The sequence below is a fragment of the Oncorhynchus masou genome, chromosome 1 (assembly GCF_036934945.1).
Source record: "Oncorhynchus masou masou isolate Uvic2021 chromosome 1, UVic_Omas_1.1, whole genome shotgun sequence".
Lineage (NCBI taxonomy): Eukaryota > Metazoa > Chordata > Actinopteri > Salmoniformes > Salmonidae > Oncorhynchus > Oncorhynchus masou.
In genome coordinates, this window is record NC_088212.1 from 42,096,556 (window position 1) to 42,102,811 (window position 6,256).

A 6,256-nucleotide genomic window follows, 5' to 3' on the forward strand; every position below is an offset into this window, starting at 1 on the left:
TTATACATTCAGCTCACTGTGAAAAGTTTGCAAGAAACAAACGTTCACCCATTAGCTACATTTATTTTCCTTCTGAAGTCCAACAAACTCAGAGAATAGGTGATTAATCAATTGAATCCTACAGTAAGAACCATATAGGTGACAATTTTTCCATTTTAAGATAATCAGTTATTTTTATATTATTAATCATGCTAAATTAGTTTTATGGTGACAAGACCATACCCATATCTTCTTTTAATGATTTCAAATAATACTTTTTTTTTGCCGTTTTAATTTTTAGAATGTGGAAGAACAGTATATCTCCAGTGATTATTTCAGTTTGTGGAAGAAGAGTATATGTGACATTTTGCATGACTCTTGTAAGATGTCCTTTTTTAACACCTGATATGTTTTAAGTACTTTCAAGTACAGATGCCCTTCATATAAATTACTTAAATGCAATATGCAATTAATTAATTTGTATGGAGGTTCATTTAAAGGTGGTCTATCAACTTTAGCACTGATGACTATTCTTAAAAGTTGAGTCATGAAATCTTAGATTTAAAATGAAGCCCTCAATGTGAACATACCATAGAACTACAAAAATAGAATACAAAAATTAATTCAATCAAAACAAGCACAACTTGTAAATATCATATATGGATCAATGTATTATATTATATTATCAATATTACAAAACGTAAAAACATTTTCTTTGTGTTTAACACTATGATCACAATTAAGTTTTGATCTTAAAATTAAATTAATTCAATATATTGTGCTGAGTTCAAAATGTGGTGACAGACACAAATTGTAATGAATCAAAAAGAAAACATCAAATGAATACTACATAATGTATGTGACATTTTTGTTTTTAATTCATTCAGATTAAAAAAGGTTCAAATGTCACACACAAAATAATTCTCAACAGAACACATTGTATATTAGATTCAATTATACTATACAGGTTCAATATATTGGGGTTCAAATAAACTTGATTCACAGAAAAACCTACTATTAATTATGTAGCTTGGTTTCAATTCAACAAATTATTCACTCTGCAGTGATTCATAAAAAGAGCGTGCAGCAGCTGGCAAGTAGTTGAGCATGGTCATCAGATCTTGGTACTTGTTTTTTTTGATGGGCAGAGGACTCTCATATGCTCTAGGGTAGTGGCTTGCAAAATAGGGAGGTTGAGGTGTAGCTCCTTGTTTTGGTTTGGAGATCAGCCACGATTTCCATCCCTCAAATAGACTGTGGCTCTGTCTGGTGTACAGATTCCAAGGATCCTCAACTGAAATTAGAACAGAAACATTTGAAGTTCCTGACATCAATAAACCACTTTCACAGTCAAGCATTAGGATATTTTATTGTTAGAACAACATGTTGCATGTTGATGGGATGTTAGTAAACTATTCTCTGTGCAATACCTGTGACTTTTAACTACCTCACTGAGGTGATCTGAAGTCCAGCTGGTCGCTTGAGGACAGAATCTGGGAGGTGCCTGAAGTCTTCACATTGCATCCTCATCACCTTGAATGGTTTTGCTGGTTGTGCTTCAAGTATCATCTTTGAAACATCATCAGGTGTATGAAGGACTGACACCTTGTGCCTCTTCTCGGTGGTGGCAAAAGATCGATCACAAGGAAGAAAAGAATGACCAGAGACCATGAACCTCTGCTCAACTTGGGTAAAGTAACCCATAGAGACGAGCATCGACATCAGATTGAGCATCCGCCAGTTGTTATTCTGCCCACAGCATCTGTCACTGAATATGCTCAACCTGCGCACCTCTGGTTTGGTGAGTGGCGTGAATGTTGTCTTCACCCACTTCATTATGCAGCTTGCCACCTCAATGGACCCTCGGTGTGCAATCCCTTCATGCCAAACACACATGTATGCAGGATCTTCTTTTCCAAGTTCCTGGATGCAAAAGTTAAAATTTGACATCTGCCACTGGTAGTAGACATTGGAGTGGGTCAGATTAGGGGTGTACATCACCCCCTGTAGATCCACAGAAGTGACATGGCAGTCAGCATTGGCTTTAGCCCACTCAGTGTCACTTTGAAGCTGTGTGTAGGCCTTTTCGGCTTTTCGATGGTGCAACTCACTTTCAACTGCAATCTTCCTCTTCTCCTCTTCAGATGTTGCTGCTGACATCTTAGTGAAGAATGCGTCACATTTGCCACAGGTGTCACTCCTGGGTTGGCCGAAATTGAGACTCTGCTGTTTGAAAATGTCCCTATAAACCCAGAATTTTGCAGATGATGTGGTATTCTTCTCTTTGTAGAGTCGGTACATTCGCAACAAATTCAGATCAGGGCTGAGGTATTCTCTGTGTACATCTCCCTTCATCCGAGAGTAGTGGTTCTGGGTTCTTGGGAAAGATAAAATGTGCTCCTTGATGCCCTCTTTCACTGTAGCATGTATCCGATGTGGCCTGTAAGGAGACAACAAGGTATTGTTAAACTTGTATTCTCTCAATGGTCTAGGGACCTGCCTACATTTCAATTAGCAGGTTATTAAAAAGTAGTACAGAGAATACAATATGTTTGTAATTGATATTCATATAGACATTAATTCATATTTTCACTTGCCTGAAGACGGTTGTTGGTTAGCTGGAAAACAGACATGAAAGTAACCTTGCACACATTCAATCTCTGGCCTGCTTGCTGTACATGGTATTTGAAGGTTTGTTTCCGTCGTTTGTTCTCCTTTGTATCCTCAGGTTTACGTCTCCGTTTCACCTCATGCTGCAATAAAAATTGACAATGATGAATTCAGAATTTAATATACTGTAGCACATTCAGGATATTGCTTGATCAGGACCTCCATCTTTCACACACTCCCAATCTATACACAGAATGAGTTTGTATTGCACCATTGCGTAACACAGCAGTTTTAGAGTTAACGTTAATGTACGTATCATTCCTGTCAAAGTTAAAATATGCAAGTGTTCAATATAGCTATTATAATAATAGGCGTTTTGTCTTATTTCTAACCTGTTCTAAGCCGGAGAGAATCAACGCTTGTTGTTTCTCATATGGGACAGTATAGAAACTGTTGAACAGATGCAGCTTGCGTTCATCAGTCAACTTTCCACAATCCTTTCTGCACGTCGTGGAACACGCTCTTCCCTGCAGGATACAGTGTAACTAGCTAGCTACTGTAGCCATGTCGAATCATCCTGTGGATGGAGAAAAAGTAGCTCGCTATGTTTCTTCTATAATCTAGCAATAACATTTGTAACGATAATGTATGAGTTAGTAGCCAACGAACTTTAGCTAATATGTTCTCTCTATAGTTACAAATTAGACAACCCAGAACATACATGTTAGTTACTATACTCCATAGCTAGCTAGCATGATTGTTTGATATACGGTTCTTCCACATACCTCTTTTGGACAGCTTTTCCCAGTTTTTTCTGACCCTTACGATTTGTATAGGGTTTTCCTGCATCCCATAAGATCTTCCTTTGCCTGTCTTTCCATTCTTTTAGTTTGGTTTGTGAGTGCTTTTTCCCACATTTCTGCAATTTTCATCAGCAACAGAAAGGTTGTGCGCTTGTCCGTTCATTCTGAGTGATGCACATAAACGGTTATTCCACGATGCTATCTTTAAATTTAAAATTATTGTTAATTAGTCTGGAAAGTTGCCGAAACCGGTTCACTATAGAAAAATAGTGTCCAATAATGATTTTTCATGTATATCTCTTTTTTAATGTTCCATATATGGTTATTTGTTTGTAGGATTCAATCCTGTTTTGTTAAGTGAAGACACTTGCCAGTCGATCAGCGCATACTCCGATTTCACGTCCTGGTAATCCTTCTAGCATCATGTCCATTTGGTGATGTTTTTTTCACTGGAATCATATTGCAAGTGCACTGCCATTTGCAAATATGTTTCAATGGGCATTTATGATCACAAATTTGTCATGCTCAAAAAATCCACTGCAGTGCGTGGGTGAGCAGGGAGAACAGGGATGGCTGGGCAGTGATTCTGGTTCCTCTCCATCGTGGGGCCCCATTTCAGAATGTCACTTTTGGAGGTAGATGTTTAAACATACAAATGGACCAAGTCACCACCTGGTCACCCGTCCATCTGTCAAGTCCAGTACCCAGTTGACACCAAACGATACAAACTGACACCACACCCACTCTCGAACTTGATGATGAACTTGGAAAATCCACTTTTTACCATGCCTTGCTACGTGGTCTTTGAATGAGCAATCTCACAGAAATGTTCCTCTTGTCCAGATGGGTTAGGGCAGTGTGCACCTGTCTTGCGACTCTGGGACATTTCTAAATGTCTGCATTTTCGGGATGCAAAAATGAATGAGTCTAGGGTGTCAAATATGGGGGCTGATTCTGGTCCTTGAACCTAGAGCCAAAACTTCATGATGACCTGGGTCTAAGAACAGTTTCTAAAGTTTTAGAACTCTAGGTCTACCTTAGCTTTCTTGGGAACAAAGGTAACTATTGCAGGCACTGTCTGTCTCTGTGCACCCCAATATGTCTCTCCTTCCAAGCTGTGTGTGTGTGATTTAGTTTTTCTTTGAAATTTTATGGGAGAAATGACTGATTTACAGTTCATGGGGTTTGCCAAATCACACATATGAAGTTTTGAAAAGATTTGACCTTTTTAACCCTTCAAAACAGCCCCTATGACACCATTTAAAGGCACTTCCAGTTTACACAGGAAGCTATAAATCAACACATATCCTCCTTGTGGAATGCCTTTACAGAATTTTGAGTTTTAAGTCCTTACGTTAAGAACTGACTTATATATGGAGGGTTTAATGAGTGTTTATCAGAAAATCACTGAAAATCACAGTATGGAAAAGCACACTTTAAAAAGATTTTGAACACGCTGCAACTGGATCTGTAACTGAAGCTTTTAATCGTTGAAACTACCACATCCCGTGTCCTGATGTGAATACTGTCATTGAAGACAGGTTTCTGAAAATCGCAAATGAAATAAAATAATAGCCTGCTTCAAGTTGACTTTAGAACAACACTGTCATCTCAGATTTTCAAAATTGTTTTGAATCAAAAAAATCAAGATTAACTGTGTAAGAGGCTAATGCCAGCTCAGCTTAGCATTTAGCACAGATTTAGGGAGGACCTTTTCAGGAAAACCAGAAAACCAAATAAATAAAATAATTTACCTTTGAAGAGCTTCTCTGTTTTCACTGTCACCCAAATAGTAAATGTTCAGTTTTTCCTGAAAGAATCCTTTTAGGAGAAATCCTATTTTTTCACATTTGGTCAAACAAACCGGGCATTCAGTCAACAAAACGTCAAACTTTTTCCAAATTAACTATGGAAATGCCATTGCAGGCTCTGTTGTTTAAATCAATCCACAAGGTTTTTTTCACATATCCTTCATTGATATGTGTTTGTGGATAACTTTTCTTTGACATCTGTTGGGAAAATGACTGACTTTCAGATCATTTCGACGGGGACACCTAATCACACATGGAAATGTTTTGAAACGGTCAATCTTCCTTTCAATGCCTTCAAAACAGCACCTTCAAAACAGCACCTATGACACCATTTTAAGGCACTTCCTGGTTTACAGCCAGGAAGCTGACAAGTGAAAACATATCCTCTCATTTCCTGGTTGCAATTTCATCTTGGTTTTAAATCTTTATGTTAAGAACTGGCTTTGCAGTTCTGGAAACTTTCAGAGTGTTTTCTTTTCCAAATCACAGAAAATCACAGAAATCTGCATAGTCGAGCATCTTTTTGTGACAAAATATCTTGTTTATAACGCTGCAACTTTTTTCCAAAAACAAATACCTACTGAGTTTCAACATCACCAATTTGACATTGACGATTTCTCATAAATGATGATAGATAAATGGCTGTTTTTTTTTACTGACACCGGAGGTTCCTTTACTTTGACGTGAAGCGGAAAAAATATTGCTCTATTTTCATTTTGGACCTTTAATCCCAGGAAAATGGCCATAACTCAAAAACCGTTGAGGCCTTGACGCCATCTTGTTCAGGGCCAACTGCCCATTATGCCAAACTTATGCTCACCAAGTTTCGGCTTCAAAATATTTTCCATTTAGGAGATAAGGCCACGTCGTGATTCATGATGTTTTGTACATCGCCCCCACCCTTCCCAACCAGCTACAGTACTGGGATCGGTTTCTGTGTCTTCAGCGTGCTGTGTTCTTTCAATGGGGCGTGTAATGAAGGAAATCCCTCGCGCTTTGACCGGTTGGCGGGCAAAATAATGAAGTGTCACGTGAATTTAGCTGCGCGTCAGG